General features: G+C 37.8%; 1 long non-coding RNA gene across 1 annotated transcript; it reads left to right on the plus strand.

The window, feature by feature from the left end:
* Positions 1-1,089: 1,089 nt before the first annotated feature.
* Positions 1,090-5,204, plus strand: LOC128798641 (uncharacterized). Its single transcript, XR_008434495.1, has 4 exons — positions 1,090-1,298; positions 1,392-1,490; positions 3,510-3,605; positions 5,131-5,204. It is a non-coding gene; the product is annotated as an uncharacterized LOC128798641 (long non-coding RNA).
* Positions 5,205-23,070: the final 17,866 nt, after the last annotated feature.

Consider the following 23,070-nt stretch of genomic DNA (forward strand, 5'->3'; position numbering starts at 1 on the left):
CAAAGGCCACATTTTGGCAACAGGACTACATTCTTTTCCAAGTGCTGTGGGACTTTATCCAATGAATGTCTGTCCAATCCGGCTGATTCTTCAGAGATGCCATATGGCACTGCTATGCATTACAATTTTTTTTCTAAAAGGCAGCCATATGACATAACTGATCTTCAAAACGTTGTCAGAAGGCATTACCTAGGTAGGCTGCGAGCTGCTTTCCAAAAACTTAGCAAGCACAGGGGCTATTAATTATGAGCAAAAGAAATGTGCACACACACGCTGGAAAGTTGGCATCCTTTCCTCTCTAGTCACAGCTGAGCATCTCTTAAACTGCTCAAGCTAGGAAAGTGGAGTTGGATTTATCTTTTTTTTAACTTTACACATCTTCTTCTAAAATTTTAATGCAGCAATTTCACAATCAACTTATCTCAGAAGTGTCAGCACATCTGACCCCCAATGCCCATTAACATCTTATTTTACCAGCAGCATGTTTTATACTAACTCCACTGCTTTCACTGGCACATTTTCTTAGATCAAGAAATTGTTGCCTTTCCACACCCTCTCAAATCAAGATGATACATACCGTCCTTGAAGTCAGTCATATTATATAGGTGATATAGATATAGATATAGATATAGATTATATAGATATAGATTCACCTGTTACTTGTTAAATCATTTACCTTCCTGGAAAAGGACTAAAGGCCCCCATGTCTTTCATACTGTTGTATGGATGACACCTAAAGACTTTGATTTTGGTCCTTCTTGCAACACATGAGCTGCCGTGTCACCATGGGTGCTTCATGATCTTTTCTACCCTCTTTATTATCCCACTAGACACAGACATGCTCATTCTCCTCTGCAAAAGCTCTCAAGCACTTCAGCTCACACTGCTCACTGTCCTAAAACCTACCCTGGGGACCTTTGTGTTCATTCTCAGGTCAGAAAACTTCTACAAACCTGGGAGCATTCTATGAGTTGGTCTCCAGCATGACCCTATTGTGACACCTCTTCCAGTCTGCTTTCCTATGTAGAAAAGCTTTTTGCCTAAAGAGGGAATAAATTTTCATGGGATTACTTAGGAGATGGAATTGCATCTAGGCATTTCTTCTCCATGTGTGCAGTCCCCCTCTTCTGGTCATTAAGACATTTGGTCATGACTGCAGTTCAATTTTCTGTGTGATTTTCTGATACTGCTTAAATATGTAGAATGTTACGCTGAACAACTCTGGTAGTAGTACACACACACCATGTCGCTATTGTCTGCCCTGCCATATGACAGCTGCTTAGCGTGGAGATATTTCAGTGGGTATACTCTGAATTCCAATTATAGATCCTGTATACTTGGAATCAAATTAAATTATTGTTGTTTTTCTCTCATACTTTCATTCCCTTCAGGTATTGTGTAGCTGTGTAGACTAGTATGCTGTTCTTCTGGTGATTAGCAAAAAGAAGCTTCTGTAAGGATATCAAAAGGTTATTAAAGGGATTGCAGAGGTCAGTCTTGAAAACTGGAGGCTAATGTCAAAAATCAGACACAGAAATTGGTTTTAGGTGGCTTATACTTGCACATCAGTCAGTGGCAGAGGGTTGATGTGGCTGGCGTTGTACATATGATTACAGAAGTATGGAGTGCTGAAGCGTTCTTTTCTAACTGGTTCTTGGAGCAGCGAATGTCTCACATGGAAACTATTCACAGTGCAACAGCTATCTGGGAGCTTGATATTTCTCATGGCTCAGTATGTAGGGAAGGAGTTCAATGCAGGTAGAACAATTTGTGACACTGGTGTAAAGGATTCAGCAAGACAATGCTGAACCGAAAGACAGGAAACCATGCAGAAGGCTTTGAATAACCTTTCATTATTTGGTTTCCTAAAATGTTCAGTGACAATTCATGAGTTATCTATGTCTCATTTTGCTCTTCACACCACATTTGTGAATTCATAAATGGAAAGAATTCCTTCTTTGCAGTGTTTGAAAGCCAGGATAATGATTTCTTGGAGAAACCAACCATATTGATAGGAACTGCTCTGAAGTTCATCACTTTTAATTTACTGGATATTTTTTGCAGTAAGAAATGAAAACTTTCTTCCCCTGGCCCATATGTGTATTGCTCTTCCACTTTTGTGGAAGATGTGTTTTCCTTAGAGATAATTTTCCTGGTTGCCTCAATGGGACACCAAACCCCTGAAATATCTGTAAAATACTGTAACATAGCGGACTGGCGAATGAAGACTGACTTTTAACCTGAATTTGCTAGCCTGAAAGAAGATGCCTGCTCAAGTCAGTTACCACATAGAAACATGGAGTACAGCATTTGCCAACCTTCAGGTTGGAAGCTGGTGAAATCTATGAGCACTATGTGTTTTAATGTTTTTCTCATAATTGCAGCACATTAAAATAATGTGCAATTGTTATAATCCATGCACCTATTAGTGCTTCTTGTGTGAGTTTTAGTGTGATATAACATGTGTGTGCATTCAAAGAGTGTATGTTTGGATTTTAATTCCATGCTTTCTGAGGTCCAGGGAAAGCTGTGTGTTAAATGGAAGGGTTTGTGAAAAGAAGAACAGAGTAGGTGGACATTTCTACTGATCAGTGAATATTCAATAAATAATGACTGCACACATAATTCAGGAAGTTCTGAAGTATCAGAAAAACACAAGTGTTTTTCTGAAAAACAGAACTGTTCAAGTTAAGAACATGCCTACATTCTCTGCACTGTGGCTGCAGGTAAAATGGTGTATTTTTTGCTAGTATGAGAATATAGGAGAATTTGCTACACCCAGAATTTTCTTTCTTGTTTTCTGACCCAGCTTCCTTACAAAGGGATTTCTTTAGGGGTGATGCAGAAAATTGTGTTTTAAAGAATGCATATGCTTCAGAAATAAAAGCCTGAAGGGGACATGCACATGACAGGAGAGCCAGAGATGAGAGAGAGCCAACAGCTGCCAGGTTCTCCAGACTCTGTGGTCAGCCAGGCCAGCCACTTTGCCTGGGAGAACAGACTGCTTTGCTGCATTGTCTTGTTTGCTCCTTGTTCTGCTTAATGTGTTTTTCTGATTCAGGTTACATCATGACTTTTGAACAGGGAGTTGCTATAACACAAAAAAATATTGACTGTAACAGCTGTTTCATAAGTGTTTAAAGTTTACCATGAAAGCATGAATTAAGGCAGATTTATGAATATGTTATTTTTAACATTTCTTTGGGATAGAAACATATTTAGAATATGTGTCGCAAAACCCCTTATGTAAAGTAGTTATTTGACATATAGAAGACACACTCTCCAAAGTTTAAGATCTTGTTATTTTTCATAATACAAAAAGCAATTAGAATACATGACGAACTAATGTCAAACGATATCCTTGAGCTGAAGAGATGCTGATTCATAGAAATTCAAATATGTCTTGAACTGATAAACTTTCTATTTATTTATACAATTGAAAGATATTTAAAACAACCAAGACAAATCATTCTTAACTTCAATTTTTAAATATTTTTTTCTTGTGCCAGGTTTCTTCTTGGAGGGAACTTTTCTAGCTGATTTAAAACACTGTAAAAGAGGATTTATAATGGAAATCTCTACCCTTGCTGTAATGGCATTAGCAGGTACCAGCCTCTAACAAAAGTCCATACTCTGCCATGTTGTGATGTGAAAAGAATGCCATTATTTGAAGTAAGAGGAAATGAAATTAAATTCATCCACCTTAATAGAATAGTTTTACATTTAAGAGATAATGTCAGCAGAATAGAGCATTGTCACAGGAATATTAACTGCTGCTGCTGCTACATGAACACCAGGGCAAAGCTGAGGTACTTAAAATAAATATGGGGCTAAGATGTTGGTTACTTTTGAAACAGGAAATCCTGATCCTATGACAATGTTCTGCTATACAGACGTCTTGTTTATCCTGAAGCGTGGCAGAATCACAGGATCAGGGATGCTTCTTCAGGGAAAAGCTTGCAAGATTTCCCTCCACCCCTCCCATTCCAGTTGTTTGCTCTCTCTCCAGCTGTAATGTGCACTCCTTTCTTGGCAGTCAGTTGGTGGAGATCAGTGCATTAATCTTTGTTAAAAATTGCCTCCATCCTAATTATGGGGTGTTTAAGAGAAATAATTTCCTGTTGCAAATTTCTAGGTCTGTCTTCTTCCCAAAATACTGTCTTAGCCCAACAACCACTGTGGGATGGGAAAATGGGTCCAGCAGGAACACAAAAGCTTTCAGCCATTAGCATTGCCTCCTGTGATGAAGTGATGAAATGACAGCCCCACTGACAGATGCAGACAGCATCACCCCACCTGGCAGTGTCTGTTGTGGCAATGATGCTTTCTTCGGTTGCTGACCTCTTGTTTCTGTTTGCACACACAAGTACTCTGAAAGGCAGTGTTGGAAGAAGTCCAAGGTGTGTTCCCTCAGCTCCTCTTCATATGAGAATCAAGCACTGAAGCCAGGTGCAAAACTTTTCAGCCAGGTGTTGAATTCTGTCTTGGGACATTTAATCATAGTCTGAACAGCACTGGGATTTGGAGGCATATAAGCAATGTCAGTGTGATTTTAATTCTTCCACTGGTTGCCACTGTGTTGTCCCTGTGGAGGACGGAGAGAGATGCTGTGGGATCTGATACGTGTTGGGGAGGGGGCAGAGGTTTTCCATTCCTGCCCTCCTGGACTTAATGCTCTCCTCACAAGAGTGTTTTGAGCTTTATGAATACTGGCCAAAGAAGGGAGAAAAGCCTTTTTTTTTTTTTTTTAGCTTGGTACTTCATATATTTAATATAATATGTATAAGTAAGTCATCAAGTTGTTTCAGTGTTCTCTTATTATTCAAATCCCCTTTGTGCTACATGCATCAACATGGGTCTGAATCATTCCTAGTACACAGAATGGTGAACAATTCACCTGAAATACATGACTCTCACCATGTGTAGAATGGCAAAATTCAGCTGATGATGATGAACCTGGGTGAAGACAGCTTTATATTATAGTTCCCATTTATTTTAAGGCCAGAAAATACCATAATGATAATCAAATCTAGTTCCTTGCATTACATACATACCAGAACTTCACTAAATAATTGCTGTGTATATAGGTCAGTAACTTGTAGCTGAGCCAGACTATATTATTTCTCTTAGGACATCCAGACCAGGTTCAGCTTGATGAAGACTTGCCACATACCTGAGCAATTTCTGCCAATATTCAATTAAACTCAAGTAAAATTGAACTCAAGCAAAGTAATAATTTCTAACATGATATATAGGTATTCTGATAGTTACTTTCAGCATTATGGACTCTGACAAAAATTACTTCTGTCTGTAATGATAAAAAGTTTGAATACGAATGACAGATACTTAAAGAAACCTTTATTAACCTATACTAAGCCACAGTTATTGAATATAAAATGCTTTAATATGCTATGTTTCCTCTGCCATGTTCCTAACAATTTTTTTTTGTTTGTGAACAAAGATCTTTATATCTTGATAACTACAGCAGTTTACAAATATTGCAAATATCCTGTTATTGTTTTATTTTCCCTGATTCCTAGCACTGGTTTCAAATATTCCCTGATTCAGATAGGATATATTGTGAGGGACAGTAATGGAGGCACCACATTAATCAACAAGTTAAAAGCAAACAAATGAACATGGTCTTGCATACAATTTATGTCCAAATTATAGAATTCCAGATCACAGATGCATGTATGATGCATTAAAAACTGATCATAAAGTATTTAATATAGTTAATTAAAGTACTATACCTGCATCTCAAAATTCCCTTGAGATACAGATATTTGGAGGCCAGGAACATATCCTGAGAAGATATCACTGCATTTGCCATGGGGTTTTTTTTCACGTCTTCAAGCAACTGCTGGTGCTTAGCTTACTCTCAGGAGCTGACTGGGTAAGACGTAGTTTTCTTCTGAACTGATAAAGCAATTGTTATTTTCTTTATTCAGACCTGAATTGTTCCGTTTGACCCACAGTGCAGTACATTTAAGACCAAATCAAGGTTATGAAGAACAAAAAGTAGTAGAATTTAAGTGTTCTGCCTGGTAAGCTTGCACAGATCTCGCTACTCTGAGCAATGCATTTTTAGAAGTGTGGTTCGTTTGCAGTCTAACCTTTCAGACCCACTATCAAAGCGAGAATTGCCATAAATACATCACCACGTGTAAAACAATTGGCCCTCAATCAGTTGTCAAAAACTTGAAATTACAGCTGGATCATATCTTCCTTTATCTGAGAAGCCTCCTAGATCTGTGATTCAGAGACCGGCAATTACTCGTCTACAGGACAAGAACAGTTACAAAGTTAATTACCTGTGATTATCTTACAAAAGGTTGTGATTATATAGCTGAATGACAAAAGAAGAGTGCTCATGGAGACAGAAACAGGCGGTACCATAAACTGATAAAAACAGGACCACCCGTTGTTCAATTAGAAATCGCCCACTTTAGTTTATGTTGCTATTACAGTAACACCTCCCCCATTCTCCTCAATCTCCCTGCTTTTTCTCAAAGAAAGTACTAACCTCGTGAAAGACCTACAGTTTTTCCCTTTCTCAAGGCTGTTCTCTGTCTTTAAAGTTTCGCCCTGAGTGTTAAAGGCTGTTAAGAGCCGACACAAGGTACGGCGTGGAAGGGGGCAGCCAGCACAGTGCCATCTCCTCCCCCAGCTTGTTTGCGCATTTACCCTAATCTTCTAGACCTTATCATATGTCCTTGACTCATCCTTTAGCCTGCTGAATAATAACAATGAGTTTCAGCTGCTGAACAGCAAATCTGAACCCTGTTCGCAGTCCCAGCCCTGCAACACTTGTGGGGCTGGTGGTGGAAATAGGAATGCAGCGATGTCTCTTAAGAATATTTCCGAAAGGAGCCCCCATGATCATGGAGTCACACACATGTTCCGTGATAAAATTTGTCTACAGAAAATATCATTTATGCAAGAACCGACCTTTCATTAGACAAATTTCCTTAAAATTCTCACAAACATTTTGCCTTCCTTGGGATTTTTGCTTCAGTCCAGGAAGCAGGTTTGGTTTGGTTTTTTTGTTTGGTTTTTTTTTTTTTTTTTTTTTTTTTTTTTTTTTTTTTTTTTTTTCCTCCACAACGTTTATCATTTTGGTAGTCACAGGCTCATGTATTGAAGGTGTTAGCTGTTGTCTAATGGGGAAAATTATCCGTAAGCATCGAGGTGAGTCAGAACTTGCACACACTGTGTTAGCATTCCTTCGGGTTTCCTTAGCATGTGTGTGAATGAAGGTTTCATTATACAAATATTAATGGATTCCAAATGCATGTCTGTAATTTGATGGTCTTCACAACATCCTTGGGACTTCTCAGAAAGATGCCCATGGTGTTGCAATTAGGAAGAGCAGTGGAAGCTGTGTTCCTAATATTCAAGTAGAAAGATTTTCATAAATGCATTTAAATGTAACCAACTTATAAGTGACTCTCTTGTACTTAAGTTCTGAAAATATTCCAGCCAGACACTGTGCACAGGGAATTAAGTAAGCCAATATAATTAGGCCAAATAATTCAAGATAAGACTGCATTAAGTGTAAGTGTGCAGGCTACAGCCATGTTTGAAAGCCTGTGATGGGAAAAATAAAATTTTAAATACAATTTCAGCTCTTAAATAAGTGTCAGAGCTTTTAACTTTTCTATCAACATGAGTAACTGCATATCAAGGAGGTAAATGAAGGATCCTTTCCCTTCTGGCCCAGTTTCCAGAGTACAGACACCTCACTGTTGGAGTTGTTGGCTGCATTGCTCCAGGGTAAAGACAGTGACTGTGCAAAGCTCCGAACCTTTGGATGTAAATACCCTACAAATTCAGCACTCAGGTGGTTATAATTGCTCTAGTCTACCCACTGTGCCCTCACTGTCATGCTGCTGTGCCTGATACGTTTCATTGTAGTGGATGAGGATCCGAACAAATTCTTAGGAAAGCTAGTCCGCTGAGGACTGCAGAACATGCAGCACAGCTTTTGGCCCAGCATCTCCAAAAAGCAGCACTTTGTGTATGCTGGGAATACGTGGTACGTGGGGAAGGAAGCATCACTTGACACTGCTCCTCCACACTTGCCCAGTGTACCACCTTCGTGGCTGGAAACCAAAGGGACATGCCTGGGAGCTTTATCATCAGCCAGGGAAAGGGACAGGCTGAGCCAACGCTGACGCCAGCCCGCTGCACTGTGCTCCTGCTGATTTCAGTGGGTGTTGGATGTGCATTTTTGAAGGGCAAATTTACCTCCAGCTTAATAAGCATGATAAGTCATAGAATTGCTGGGAGTAGGAGCAGAAGCCCTCCCGCATCTGTTAGCACATTATTAGCACAGCTTGTTATGGGGCCTCACGTGATGCAGCCCTGGTCGCAGGACGCAATTACAGATGAATTCCTGCTTTACCTCCCCCACTGACTCAGCATCACAGCTGGAGCCAGCCATAGTCACATTGCAGGAGGTGAAAGGTACTCTGAATTATAGATTGCCTTTGACCTTTTTTTGGTTTAAATTAAGGATATCATCCAGGAAAGTGCCTCCAGCCAGGACACTGCTTAAACATATGCTTAACTTCCACCAGGGGCTGGTGCTCATCAATGGAGATGGAACGCTTGCTTACAGTACAGTGTGTGCATAGACATACCCTGATGATTATTAAATACCTTTCAAAAGAGAAGTATAAATGACAATTTCCTACAAAAATGGTAACCAGCATAGCTCTTGAAATCCAGAAACACCCTCAAATTCATGAAAATACTCACTTAAAATTCAGGGCAGATATTAAATTTCAGCCAAGGAGTATAGATACATTAAAAGGGAATACTATGAAAATTATGCATATTTCAAAAGCTAAAAGAAACAAAGACTGTTAATTGAGAAAAGAAAAACTAGATATTACTATGCCATTGCAGAGGGATATCAAACTGAACAAACAAACTGCCTTACAAACCCTGTAAGTGGGAATTAAGGTCAACTTAGTGTCTTTTCATCAGAGTGTTTTTTCTATGATAACTTTGTAAGTGCTCTTAATATATAACAAATAATCTCAGGGCAAAGATCTGTTTGAAGGAGATATGATTGATGACCTATCATCCCTAATTCACTGTTTATACTCGTAGTGAGCCTATTGGGAAAATACCTCATTCATCAGGGTATTAGTGAATTCAACCAACGTATGGCACCTTCATTTTAACAAACTAAAGGAGAAAAGCTAAATGGGGGAAAATTGACAACCATCTCTGATTCTATGATAATGCAATTAGGCTGCTCCTCTCCAGAGCTTTTGCTAATTCACAAAACAGCTTCAGTCGGCAGGTCATAAATATATGATCATTTTTCACACTTTGAAAAGTAATGATGCCTTGACACGAATCAATAAATCTTGCTGAAGTCATTTATACTTTTGTATTGTGCATACAAATCAGTTTAAAAACAACTATATGTTATTTTGACTCTTACTTAGTCTTTGTTTATCAAAAATAATTTTGCAGAGGCTTCTGTGTTCCTTGTGTACCCAAAACCCAAAATGAAATTGCTGCCTGTTTCCAGGACCCAGCAATCCTAGACCAGGTCTTATGGCTGGTAAAATCTCATGAAGTTGTAAAAGGAAGGGAGGGTGAGAGGAGAATGAGGTAAAATAGCATTCTCTTTTCCTTCTCATTTAGCTTTGAACTTCTTTCTGAAAATATGTTGAGAGTTTCCCAGTAAATACTGAGATTCCCATTGCTAATTCATGCAAGTTCTCACTCTGTACCTTCAGCTGTCTCTGGGGAAAGGCAGATGTTAGGTTTGCCATTATGCACTGCAATGTTGCTAGGAGGAAGAAAAGGACAGACACAGTACAATAAGAAAGGATATCAGAACACCAAAACTTGTCCTTTGGTCTCAGGAGAGATGCAAGAAGAAGCACACCTGATTGCTGCATAACAAGTGAACCTTGCCATCTGTCTCATTTAGTAGAAATTTTAAATCTCAGTGATCTTCTTAATACAAAGTCTGTCTTCTCATAGGATTATGACATATTACATGGTTAAGGTAAGTACAGTAAACCCCTGAATATGTGTGTATGCCAACAGGAACAATGCATGTCACTGTCGTGTGACATATGAAAGTTATCTCCTTCTGCCTCGTCTGTTTTGTGGTTAACAACTGAATAAAACCCAAATACATTCCTTATGTCATGAGTATGACAAAATTTTACCTGAGGCAGATATATGCAAGGATAACCAATAAAACTGAAATGCTAGCCACTGATTCAGTGATAAAACTGCATTGTACAACTTAGCAAAACATAAATCATGTTGTACAGTGACTCTATATATCCAGGAGCATACAAATTCACAAAAGCATACTATGGTACACAAAGGAATGATCAGGAGTGATCCACAGTAAATGTAAAGATGCACAGGCTGATAAATACTTCAGGTAGCTGCTGATGTTTGCCTTGTTAAAATACCTACATGTTGTTTTTATACTTGCTGTGTATTCTGCCCTGTCTCAATTATTTGTTCTTTATTATGATAAGTAGCCAGTTTGCTACTTACAGTTTGCTACACTGTGCAACTAAGCCAAACATATACAGTACATGGATGAAAATTTAACAATGAATTAAAGTGCCAGCTCCTGTGTTTATGTCATTTATATTTCACATACTTAAGTAATAAAATAATAATATTTTAAACAAAGACAGGATATCTTTTTTTGAATAGACATTAAATACCACATTATGAAATGGTACTTCAGTAGAAATTTTAAACAGTGTTAGTTTTCAATCATATATTCTATAACAAGTGTTTTAATAAAATATTGAGGACTGGGTCTCAAGCTGATGGCAATTAATATGGCTTTGCTGAAGTTAGAGGGAATTTGTCACGTGCTTTAAGTGTATGTGATTTTCTGAATTACACCCAGGAGACAATCTAGACATTGTGTCTCCTCCCGATGTCTGATGCTCAGCCCTATGATTTTTGAATTTCAAGGGAGAAAGAAAAAGTGCCCCAATAATTGTGTCACTGGCCTGCTCACCAGAGTCATCTATTACAGGCCTGCCCAGCATCTGTAACTGCATCATCTTCTGTCAACTTAATCTGGTTTCCAACACTGCTGAAGGTGTGGTATGCATTTTGTGAAGGTTTTTACAAGGAAAATATTTGGATTAATGATATAATTTAGTGTCAATTTAGTGACAGTAGGTCTCAGTAGAGTGACAATAGGATTGAAAAAGTAAACCAGTGGGATATACTTGATTGTGGCTGTTGGGCCAGCAGCAGGGAAGCTGCAGGGGTCACACTGATTGGCATTGTCACTTTCCCCATTCATCAAGCAAGGCCAGACTTCCCAAATCATTTACCAGATGGGGCAGCTCGTCAGTTTAAACACCTGATATGAAGTCATCCGTCATCTGATAACATGATCGTTGGGCTGCAGCTGGCTCGGTGCTCTGCAGCCTGAGTGCACATGTGATGGACTGGAGCCAGGGAAGCAGGCTTAGCAGTGCTGCACTCCCCTGATAGGATTTGCAGCCCTCCACTGGACCATGGAACAGGTGGAGACGGAGAGAGAATGAAAAAATTACCATGTGTTGCAGGGATTAGAGAGCACACACTTACCACTCCACTTGAATACCAATCAAAGGACAACCTTGAGAGAGACAAATTTAAGGCCATCCATGATGTAATATGGAGAATATAGATTCTTGCATGTGTTGACATATCTTCATTTTCTTACAAGGTTTTGAAGGAATACTGTAATTTGCCTTTTGTTTTCTAATGTGGAAGAGAGAACAGATATTTGGAAATACAGCCTTTTTCTACTTTCTTTTTCAAAGGACATTTAAAACCAGGAAATCTCTTAAAAAAAAAAAAAAAGTGTATTTCTACAAACTGACTACAGATTCTAATAGTTTTTTCTCAGCAAGACAAGATAGAGAGTCTGACAAGACAAGTTTTTCTCAGTCTGACAAGATAGAGAGGAAGTACTATAAATTCAAAATATGATGATTCTTACTGAAAGCCAGTCCCATTGTTCAAATTCCCCCACTTATTGAAATACTCAGATCTTCCTGATTTCAAAGGACTTAGGTGCCTAAATGGCTCTGAGGATCTATCTTTTAGTGCCTCTGGAGCAATACTGCAACTCCTTTCCCAGACATCAGGTACCTCGACTTTGATATCAGGTAGAATCCTGGGAGAATCACTCCGGGAGACATTCTCTGCTGTAGTTTTGCCAGGTACAGTAAATGGCTTTAATATGTAAAGGTAACTTCCAGAAAGTGATCTGGTTTTGTGCCCAAACAGAATACTCACCAGCCTCCCTGGGGGACATCACAACAACAGGATTTCTTTCATAGAATTGTAGAATCATAGGATGGTTTGGGTAGGAAGGGACTTTAAAGATCACCTAGTTTCAACCCCCCTGCCATAGGCAAGGTCGCTCTACCAGCCCAGGTCTCTCAGAGCTCCATCCAAACTGGCCTGGAACACTTCCAGGGATGGAATTTCCACAGCTTCTCTGAGTAACCTGTTCCAGTGCCTCACAACTTTCTTTGCAGAAGTGTGTATCAGTTGATCCCATTTTGGTGCACACATCCTGGGGGCATTCCTTCTCCTCAGAGCACATGCCTCTGCCCTCCTCCTCGTCCTCATAGCCTGATCTCGCAGCTGCACCACAGCTCTCCTGGGTATGGAGGACCAGAAACAGCATTTTGGTGAGCGACCTCTTGGTGAAGTGACTGGTACCCTCCCGCAGCAAGCTGTGGGCTGAACTGGGCTCCTCTGCTCCAAGGGAGGTCTCTCTCCATGCGCCTCAAATTATAACAGGGAAACCATGTCCTTCCCCTAATGGTCCAAAGACAAGTGTCCCTTGGTCTTCAGGATCCAATGCTGCTTCGTCCAAGGAATAACAACTCATCAACCTGCTGGAGGTGTTAGCACTGCAGTTGGTTATTTCAGGATGGAGACAAGGGAACTCGCCCTGCTGGAGGATACATATGGTCAAGGACAGGATGCAAGATGTGCATTATCAGTGTATATATGTCTTTTCCCTCAAAAACAATTGCTTATGCAAAATTCTTCCCTTGACTGTGCCTTTTCCTTCCTGAAAATTGTTGCTAGTGAAAGATCTGCTTTTGTGTGAAGATTTATTTCTTTCAGTTCTGATCAGCTATTAAGACATGCCCTTGAAGCAGTTTTTGTGTTGAATTGTTCCTTTTTTTTTTTTTTTGTAATTTCGTTTTAGGCTTTGTTACAGTTATGTGAACTAAATTAATTATAAGTTTAAGGTTTGGGGTATTGGATTGGGGTTTTTTTTTGTTGTTTTGTGTTTTTTTTTTTTTTTTTTTTTTTTTTTTTTTTTTTTTTTTTTTTTTTTTGCAGGGGGTTGGGTTGTTTGTTTCTTTATTGGGGGGTTGTTGGTTTTTTTCAAAAGAGTCAAAGGTGACATTCCCACTTCACTTCCTAAAGGATTCCCCATAGGAATTAACCTGCAATTGCAGTGTGAAATGTTTCTTTTGTGGAAAGGGGACACTGTTTTGTCAAAAGCTCATGACCTAGCTGTAGACACTTAAAAGCACAGAGATACTATAATTTATGTTTGAGACAAATGGAATAAGCTGTAAGGTGTTTGCTGAAAGACAAGTTAAAAGACTGTAACTTTTTTATTATACATCTTCTTTTGTCTTACCTTCACTTTTTTTTAATACTCTATCCTCATTCTCTCTTGGATAAATTCTGCTTCTTTCTCTATTTCAATGGCTGTCTTTTTCCAAGACTGATAGTAGGGGATTAATCTCAGATATGAGGAAAGCTTAGAAAACATGCAAAAATTGTATATAGAGATACAGCATTAAAAAGGTAAAAACTCATGAAAGGATCATAAGAAATAACATAAATTTTGAGAACTAGTCAGATATCTACAGGCATACAAAAAGATCCTTCCTTCCTTCCAGCAGAGATAGCAGAAAAGTTCAGCAGAAACCTGAGAATGAATTACTGAAAAAAAAAAAAAAAAAGCCCCATGGCTCATTAGCACAAATGATTCATGATATTTTAGTGATGAAACAGAAGTTCTTGTGCTGGCAATATACCTTTAAATCTGTTTCTGATGACTACTGCTTTTATCTATCTATAGAATAATAATTAGCAACTTCAAACAATAACAAGGCTATTTTATGAGAGGAAGCATGACTTTATTCCCAGCATAAAAATGGAGAAGCTGAGACAGATGAAGTGACTTTATATCCCTGTGAAGATTAAGTGATGGTCAGAACTTAGATTTGTTTTTAAGCTGTAAGAAAGTTTTGGTGTTGTTTTTCTCCCTCACTTTTAATATAACAGCTAAATAATACACACAGTTGTGTGTGTGATTTGTGAAAATAATAAAAAGCAGAAAAATAAGATAGAAATGACAGAAAGTGGTAGACAGTGACAGAGGGTTATTTTCCATCTAAATTTGTACAAGTATTTAAAAGAGCATCACCTTAGTTTTTTTTTATTTTGTGTATGGGTATCTTTAGGTACCTTAATTGCCTAAATATGGTGTTACACTTATTTAGAAGCAAATAGCTGAATTAATTTCATTTCAGTCTTCTTTATTTTAATTTTTTTGTTGATAAATTAAAAAAAAATCTCCCCAAAACCATCAGGTATTGAAATGAAAATCCAAATTTAAGAAGCAGGCAAAACAGGAAAAACATGCAAGCTTGTAACTAGATGTCTCTAAACACAAGATATCCCAGGTTTTCAAATCCATTTCTCACATTTTTCAAATCTTCAACCACCTCCCACTGAAATAAATTATTTTTTCCCCCTGAATCCTGAAGCTCAACCGCATTCTTTCTATACAGTACCATGGAGAAAATATAATAATAAAATCCAATATTAATAATACCAGTTGTCATGGATGTACAGAAAAATTTGTAGAAGACACCCTGAACACTTAAAATTACATATTTACATGTCTTCTCTGCATCTTTAACACAGAAGTAAAATTCATGTCTTGCTGATAACCTTGGTGCTAGAATGTCACATTCTCTTTTTATTCTCCTTCCTTTTGCAGTTGGGAAAAAAAAAAAAAAAAAAAGCAGCACATTACAATCCTCATATGTAAATTCTATAAGCTTTACTGTTCTCCTCAGGTGTGCATGCCAAGTTTTCATTATGAAGGCTCCCTGCTGTGAAAAAAAAGGTACATTTTCACTTTCATGTGTCTGTTCCTTTGTGGTAGAAAGGCTTGAAACATTAATGAGTAAACTAAACTAAAACTGTACAGACATTCCTGCAGGAAATTGGGTAAGTTTCTGATTCTGAGGGGAAGAAATTCAACTAGGTCAATAAAATCGTGTGATTTTGACACTGTGAAGTCAGTTGTCACTAAGGAGTTACTCGTGCTATTTTTATTCATGTTAATGGCATTTTTATGCCCTGGTGTTTTGTTTTGAAGATTTTATCCCACTGAACCAGAAGACACAAAAAGGAAGGAATATTTTAAAAAAGGGCATGGAAAAGAAAAATAATTTCTTTGCAAGTTGAAGGCTGATATCTGTCAGGACTTTTTTATTTCTCAAATGATTTTACTAAGTCATCATTTCATACCACCTTGAGTTATGTGAGATGCAACATTAATAACAAGTATGGTATCTTAATCAAACAATCATTATTTACAGCTATAAACCATTGTACAATAGGTTAAATGGGTGTATTAGTGACAATATATCTTTAAGTCTGGCATATATATCAATACTCTTAGATATATAAATTAAAAGTAATGCTTGTTTTCTCAATAAATGCGAATACTTTTTTTAATTAAAAAAAAAGAAAAATAATTCTTTGGTATAGATAGGATGTTGATGTGGCAGAGTTCACTGGAAGTCTTACAGTAAAACAGATTTAATTGATAATAGGGTATTTAAATTTTAAACTGATAAATAAATAATTTGATAAACTCATAATTTAAAAAACCCAAAACAACCACCAAGTCTTCCTAGAAATTGTGGTTATTTGTTGAGGAAATTGCTTTGACGTGAACAGCCAATGGAAAAATAAGAAGTCGTTTTCTCTTGCAAGAAGCGTAAACATTTTTTTTTCAATTTCGTTAAGTAACAAACTTTTTTTCCAGCTAGATCTAAGTTTTTACTTTTCCCAAGGATGAAGCAGAGATCCAGGCAGAGATTTAAGTAAGGAGCTTGCTGTAGACTGTTCAGTCTCACCAAACATATCTCAGCTGAGCATCATAAATTTATTCCAAAACAGCCCTGGAGACTGAGATTCTTCACTCAGAATAACAATGAACTCTTGTCTAAGAAAGAAAGGAAAAAAAAAAAAAAAGAAAAAAGAAACTACTACATCACGTACCTCAGATGCTAATGAAAATAGGTTTTATTTATGTTTTTTAGAAAGGGGGAAGTTCAATACAATATTCAATCTTTGGGACATAATAGGAAGTCAATCACTACTCCGTGTTATTCTGGCTGGTTCTGTTAGCTAGACCTGTGATAGAAATAGAAAAATGGTGGACTTTCTAAGGAGAATGGTGGTTATTGAGCTCAATGGACTGATAAGCAGCTGGGAGATGTCAGGCTGTCCTGCTACCTCACACCCTGCTCAGTCTGCCCAAAAGCTGGTGCTCACACCCAGCCCTCCAGCACCGCCCCAGCCTCAGGCCAACTACTGCTGGTACCCACCAATGGCAGGACTTCCTTCCTTTACTGCAGCATCCTGCTGCCAGTCACACAGGACAGAAAATGCTGTTGGCCTTCCCCTTCATTTCCCTAAATTCAGTAAATATCTTGATAAGAAGGGAAATTAAACCAAACTTTCTCACCAGTCTTTCAAATGCATGCAAGTTTCCCCATGTATCTCATGCAGGAACTTGTTTGTGAGAGGAGGCGTTCCTGGTCACAGACATGCAAGGATCTTCCTGATAACACTGTATTCTGAAATGTGATAGAATCACAGCTGCTAAATATTACAATAGTACAATTTTTGATCTCAGAGTGCTTGACAAACATTTTTAAATTACTCTCCATACCACCATAAAACAGCTAAGTTTAATTTTCCATATTTCATAGATGGAGAAAGTGAAATGTAAGGGTATTAAGTGACTTGACCAGAAACCAAATAACTCCAGGAGCTGGAAATACAGGCCCTGATACAGGAAACGACTGAAGCAGATGTTTAACTTCAGGTATTGAAGCATTCAATACAAGACAAACAGTTTAACAGAAGGGCAAAATACTGCATGTAAAATTCTCCAGTCATTTCACTCTTCAGCTACTACAACAAAGGAATATTAGCCTTAACTTGCCATCTAACAGCTTGCAAATAGCCCTTGATGCACCATACAAAAACATTGTACTCTCTATTGTCTGCTCACTTCCCCTAGATAATATTGATCCAAGTTCTGAATCTGGTGTAGTGGGAAAAAGAGAGCAGACTTGGATTTTTTAAAGATTTATGTCAGTGCTTGCTAAGGGAGGAGTCCATCCTTAGGCAGGCATACTGCAAGAAGAATGAAAGAGCCAACAGAATAAAAAATCAGGCAATGTCTTTAGGTGTCTCATGACTGATAGGTTGCCCATTCCTGCTCTGCCTACTTGTGTGGGCTGCTTTGCTGGTGGACAGCAGTTTTATCAGCACTCAAGATTCAGTTGGGATAAGCATTCTGACTTTATCAACATCTGGACAGCAAATCTCCTCAGGAGATGTTTTCATCAGGTCTCTTGTAAACTGTAGTGTTGGTCAGAAATACCTGATTAGCTTCTTGATTTTCTCTGCCTTTGGCAATAACTGCTAAATAGTATTAACATTTAATAAGTGTAGCTCAGACTTCTCAGTAATTAAGAGACTCAGTTCAGTCCCTGTTTGATCATCCATTTGACCCTTGCTTAATTCCAAATTTTAACTCGATTAATATGTCAGTACCACATTTATAAATGAAAATTTTTGAACCTCAGAAGCCTTGGCTTGGAATCCTTGCATCTAGGATTCACTTCTGAGCATGTTAGTACTGAAGCACATTCCTCTGTAAATTTCTGGGACTTGAGTCATCCCTTCCAGCAGAGGCATGGAAAAGGAAATCCCTATTTTAACCACATAGTATGCATTGCTCTAGAGCATCTTTCTGCCAGAGACCACCTCTACAATCTGTCATCTCTTATCAGCTTCAGTTTGGTTTTTCAGGAGGGAACACACCGTGGGGTGTTTACCTGGGGCAGCCCTACTCTCCCCAGCCATACTGCTGATATGTTGGATGATGACCAGCAGGGATGGCAGGATGGTGTGAGAACCATGGCCAGTTTGCAGCACTTCAGCTCCCCTTTAATTCCTTTCTCTTTTACAGCCTCTCAGGACTCAATCCACAGCCACAGGAGTCTGCATAAACAATAGCCAAATCTGCTCATGCAGTGTGCCTAGGAAGAAATATTCCTTTCTGATATTTGTATCTTCACATGAATCTTGGAACTGCTCAGAGCCAGATAAAAGGAAGCAGGCTAAAACAATGTGTGAAAAGAAAAGAAATATATGTACTAAGAGTAGATTTGACCATTTCCTTTTTATACTACTTACTAAATACTCTATATTGTAACTTAGATATTCGCTCATGTTAAAACTTTTTTTTGAAGTTGGGTACATTGAGACAGCCTCCTGAGTCCATCAGTTATTTAATACCAACACAAATTACTGGGGCTAGTGAAGCATTAAGATCAAGGAGAACCTCTTATTACATGCCTTTTGGTGGCTGTGATTACAAGAGCAGGTCCCATGATATGGGATGCTGTGCCCCAGAAGTTGAAACCATGTTGTGAGAATACAGAGGAGAGAACACATATGTCAGCATCAAGATCACAAGCTGATAAAACGACTAACTTTGTAAAAACAAAAAAACAAAAAAAAACCAAAAAAAAAAAAAAAAAACCAAAAAAAACAAAAAAAAAAAAAAACCAAAAAAAACCCCAAAAAAAAAAAAAAAAAAAAAAAAAAAAAAAAAAAAAACCACCACCACTAAATATAAAAAATGCATAAATAAATCTTTTCCCTTTTCCAAAAGGTAGCATGGAGGACAATTCTGACTGCACATAATGTCATCATGTCAATACATTGTATTTAATACAAGGGTCTTTAAAAAAGCCAAACCCTGAATAAAGAGGATGTCTACCTCTTTGGATTTCTACCAAAAGTATTGTTTCTTGTTACCCCCACCAAGATTTTAGAATTAGTAGGCTGCTTTGATCAAGAGAATATTTTATTTTCTGAAATGTTGTTTTTAAGTAACACATGTGCTTCTTTTTATGATCTTGATGTATGTTGGAAAACAATAACTACTACATACTTATTTTTAGATTATAAAGCGATTTTAGGAGGCAAGAACTATTAATACTGTGCAGTGTGTACTCTAACAATAAATATGACTTGTTTGAGACTAATTTCAAATAGCAGAACACAGAAATTTAGGTCTTTCCTGGGAAGCAATTCAGGCAATACGAGCTAAAAAGCATTTTTTTTGCACTTACTTTAGAAAAGAAAAATTCTAAAGTGTTAAACTTTTTCAATCTACATGTGTAAAAAAAATCTTTCTCCTGTAGTAAAGAGTCATCTCATCCTAGTTCTACTCATGCAAGGTATGAGTTTGAACAGAGGAACATGCAGAATACATACTTTTTTCACTCCATCTACTTAACTGTATTCTTCTCTCTGACTAACAGCTGAAAAGGGAGTCTAATTTGCTGATGAATATAATTAGAAGCAAATGATCCATTACATTAACTTTAATGAGCTGCAGCAGGTCACTTGGTTATGGATGGCACCGTGCAAAGGTTATAGTTCAGGGCAATACTAAATTTCTGACAGTTACCCACAAAGCTTTTATGCAGCAGACACAACAAGCACCAAGTCCTGGTCACAGAAGGGACTAGATTTCATAGCCCACTGCTATCTGCTGAAGCTTTAGTTCTTCAGTTCAACAATTCATAATTATCTCATTTAACTGACAGCCACATAATAAAGGCCAGCAACTTAGTGGTCTTGTAGTATCAGGATGTGAGAGCAGGCTTTTCACAACTAACATATTTTCTCAGATAAGGGTCAAAGAACTCATCCCAAATTTACATTTGTTTCTCAAACACTAGGGGGAAAAAAAGGTACAGTAACACACAGTCTCATCTGTATTCTCAAAAGGGGTTCAACTCACAGAAGGAATCTTAATTCCATAATATTAATATTGATAAAACTCTAGAAGGTAAAATAGCCAAATGAATTACTTAACCTATTGGTATTAGATAGTGATGTCTTTGCTTATGATGTTTTCTTTGACTTAAGTCTTGCACCTCTAGAATTATGTTACTGGGAGAAGCCAGTCCTGTATTCGTTTCTAGATAAACACTTTCATCTAGGTATTCTAGATATCCACTTTATTTTAGGGATTAAAATTGCAATAATCAGAAAACTCCTTACTAGCCCAGTCTGAGCTCTGTCAGAAGTTACCATCCAAGTACATCGCAGGCGCTGAGCTGAGCCGGCCGAGCACGGGAACTGCTACCAGGGGCTCAGAGCCACGGAGCCACCTGGTCTGGGATCCCAGCTGGATCTGATCTGATCTAGCCGGAGCCAGTGCTCACTTCGGGTAGGGCAGGCTCAGGCTGCTCATTCTGCAGCGCACCTCCAGCAGAAGGAGGCGGGCAACTGGCGCCTGCTGCGCTAACCCAGCTGTTTCTGACCAGCGCCCTGCAGCAGCCTCGCACTGCACTGGGGACTCCTCTTTTGCAGTTGCACTATGCACTGCTCTCTAGAGTGATTGCAGATAGACTTAGGGGGAATATTCATGCATGCATTTTCTTTTTTTCCCTCGGCTATCTACAAGTTGTCTTTACTGTGAAAAGGTTACATTTAATAGATGGTTAACTATTTTTAGACCATGATGAACCGCCTAATTTGACTGCTTGTTACTCTTATTTTTGATTTGTATTTGATCACCTAGGTCATGCACCTTGAGTGGCCAACAAGCACTTCAAAAAGGAGAATAATGGTAGAGAAGCACAAATAACCAACAGTGAATAAGAAACGTTCTTGTTCACACACAAATGCCCTTGTTTGCACATGAATATGGGGGTTTGTATGAAAAAGACCCATTCGCCAAACATCCATGTGAAGGGAAACCCATTCAGCATGAATGTTTGTGAACACTGAATAACAAGTGGATGAACAAGCGTGAATCAAACAGCCGTTCAGACTTTGAACCAATGTTCGCAAACACTGGTTTGCATTATTCACCCAGGCCTGTGAGCAGCCATCTGTTCGATAACTGATAATGGAGATGGAAGTTGGGTTGTTGGGTAGATATGGCTCATCAGGGAGAAAATGGCTATCTATTTGCAGGATTTCTGCTTAGTCTGTTGCAGGCGTAGCCTCTGTTCCTCTTGACCTGTGATACCAGTTTATCGTCTCCCTTTCCTGCCAAAATGAGATTTTACTTCATATATAATATGAAATAAATTTGTATATGCAAATATACATTGCCACAAACATACCTACAGACACACACAAATATATATATATATATATATATATATATATATATATACACATTACTGGATTTTACTTAGTATTTAAAAGAGATATTAAATTTAGACATTCAAGTGTCTTTGTGACTAGAGTGCTTAGCAAATGTTTAAGACCTAGATATACAAAGATAAATACCTGGGCAGTGTAAAAATTTGGTTTAGGTGTCTTTAGATTTAAACCCAAATAAATTAACATTTTCCAGAGTTGTGGCCATCTGCATACAGTTGTATGTCGACGTACAATAATTGGTACTTTGCTTATGATTTTATAATTGTCATACCAAAATCAGTATTTTCAGATATCAGGACAGACTTTGAAATAAAAGGTTTGCATCTTGAGTTTCAAACAACACTTCCTCACAACTATGAACTCTTCTTCACTTCCTCACTAATATGCACTCTTCTTATCCAAGAGGTGTTAACTTTGCTCCACCTTTTAAAAATTGCTTTTATGTGAGAATAATTAAGTACAGACAACTTCTCTGGATTGGTTGGTTGCTGCAGTATATTTATTCCAGGTATTTCAATTATTAATGAGCATGGTTAGATATATTGAGAAGTGGTAATTGCTTTGGTTCTTCCTATGGCAGCTTGATAGCTATATTTCTATGCAACTGATTTAGTATAAATTATCTTAAACTCTGAAACCTTTCCTAGTGCTTCTACTGCTTTTCTAACCCCTATATAAAATATTTCTTTGGGTTAGAAAGCATCAAAATAATGTTTGCATAAAGTGCTATTTTTTATTTTTTATTTCTGACCTCAACTTCCTATAGTCTTCAGAATGCCCTTTGTCATTCTTGGGAACAGTTGATTCTGTTTCAGGGCAAGTAGCAAAGGTAGAAAAAATCTGATATTAAATTCCAGTCAATGTGGGGTATTTATTAACTATGTTCTAGCACGTGTTTAGAATGTAACTTTTTAGTTTTATCTTTGCTATGTCCACCCTGAAGATTTCTCAAAGCTAAAAAAGCCCAAGTGTACCACTCAGAAGAATGGAAATAATTATAAAACCAAAAATCTAATAATAATAATGATAGCTGCACCTGTTTCCCAAACGGTAGTTTTCTAGTTTTTGGATACTTCACTTTATCAACATAGCTATAGGCTAATTTTACCCACATAAGATTCAATACTTGCTCATTTCCAAGAGCTGGGCAATCGGGTCTCTCTGCACCAAATTTGTTCTAACACAGCAATGCTATTTGCAAACCAGTCGCTCCATTCTTATCTATGAATTACAACCTGAGCATGTATATATTATCACAACTCAAATAGACAAAGGAGAAACAATTAATTAAGAATTTAAATTAAAAAACCCTGAGCCTAATTTCTATTTCATTTTAAAACCCCATATCTAAAACGCATGTTTTCATAGTGACAATTTCAATAACAAATTAACAGACTCGAGTTAAGATTAGAGTTGTAGCATGGGGTGATTTTTTAATGCTGTTGATGAAAACATATACAAAGAAGTAAGAAGCAGAGTCTCAGAGTGTGTTCATTCTAAATTGCA

This window comes from Vidua chalybeata, chromosome 1 (assembly GCF_026979565.1).
Source record: "Vidua chalybeata isolate OUT-0048 chromosome 1, bVidCha1 merged haplotype, whole genome shotgun sequence".
Lineage (NCBI taxonomy): Eukaryota > Metazoa > Chordata > Aves > Passeriformes > Viduidae > Vidua > Vidua chalybeata.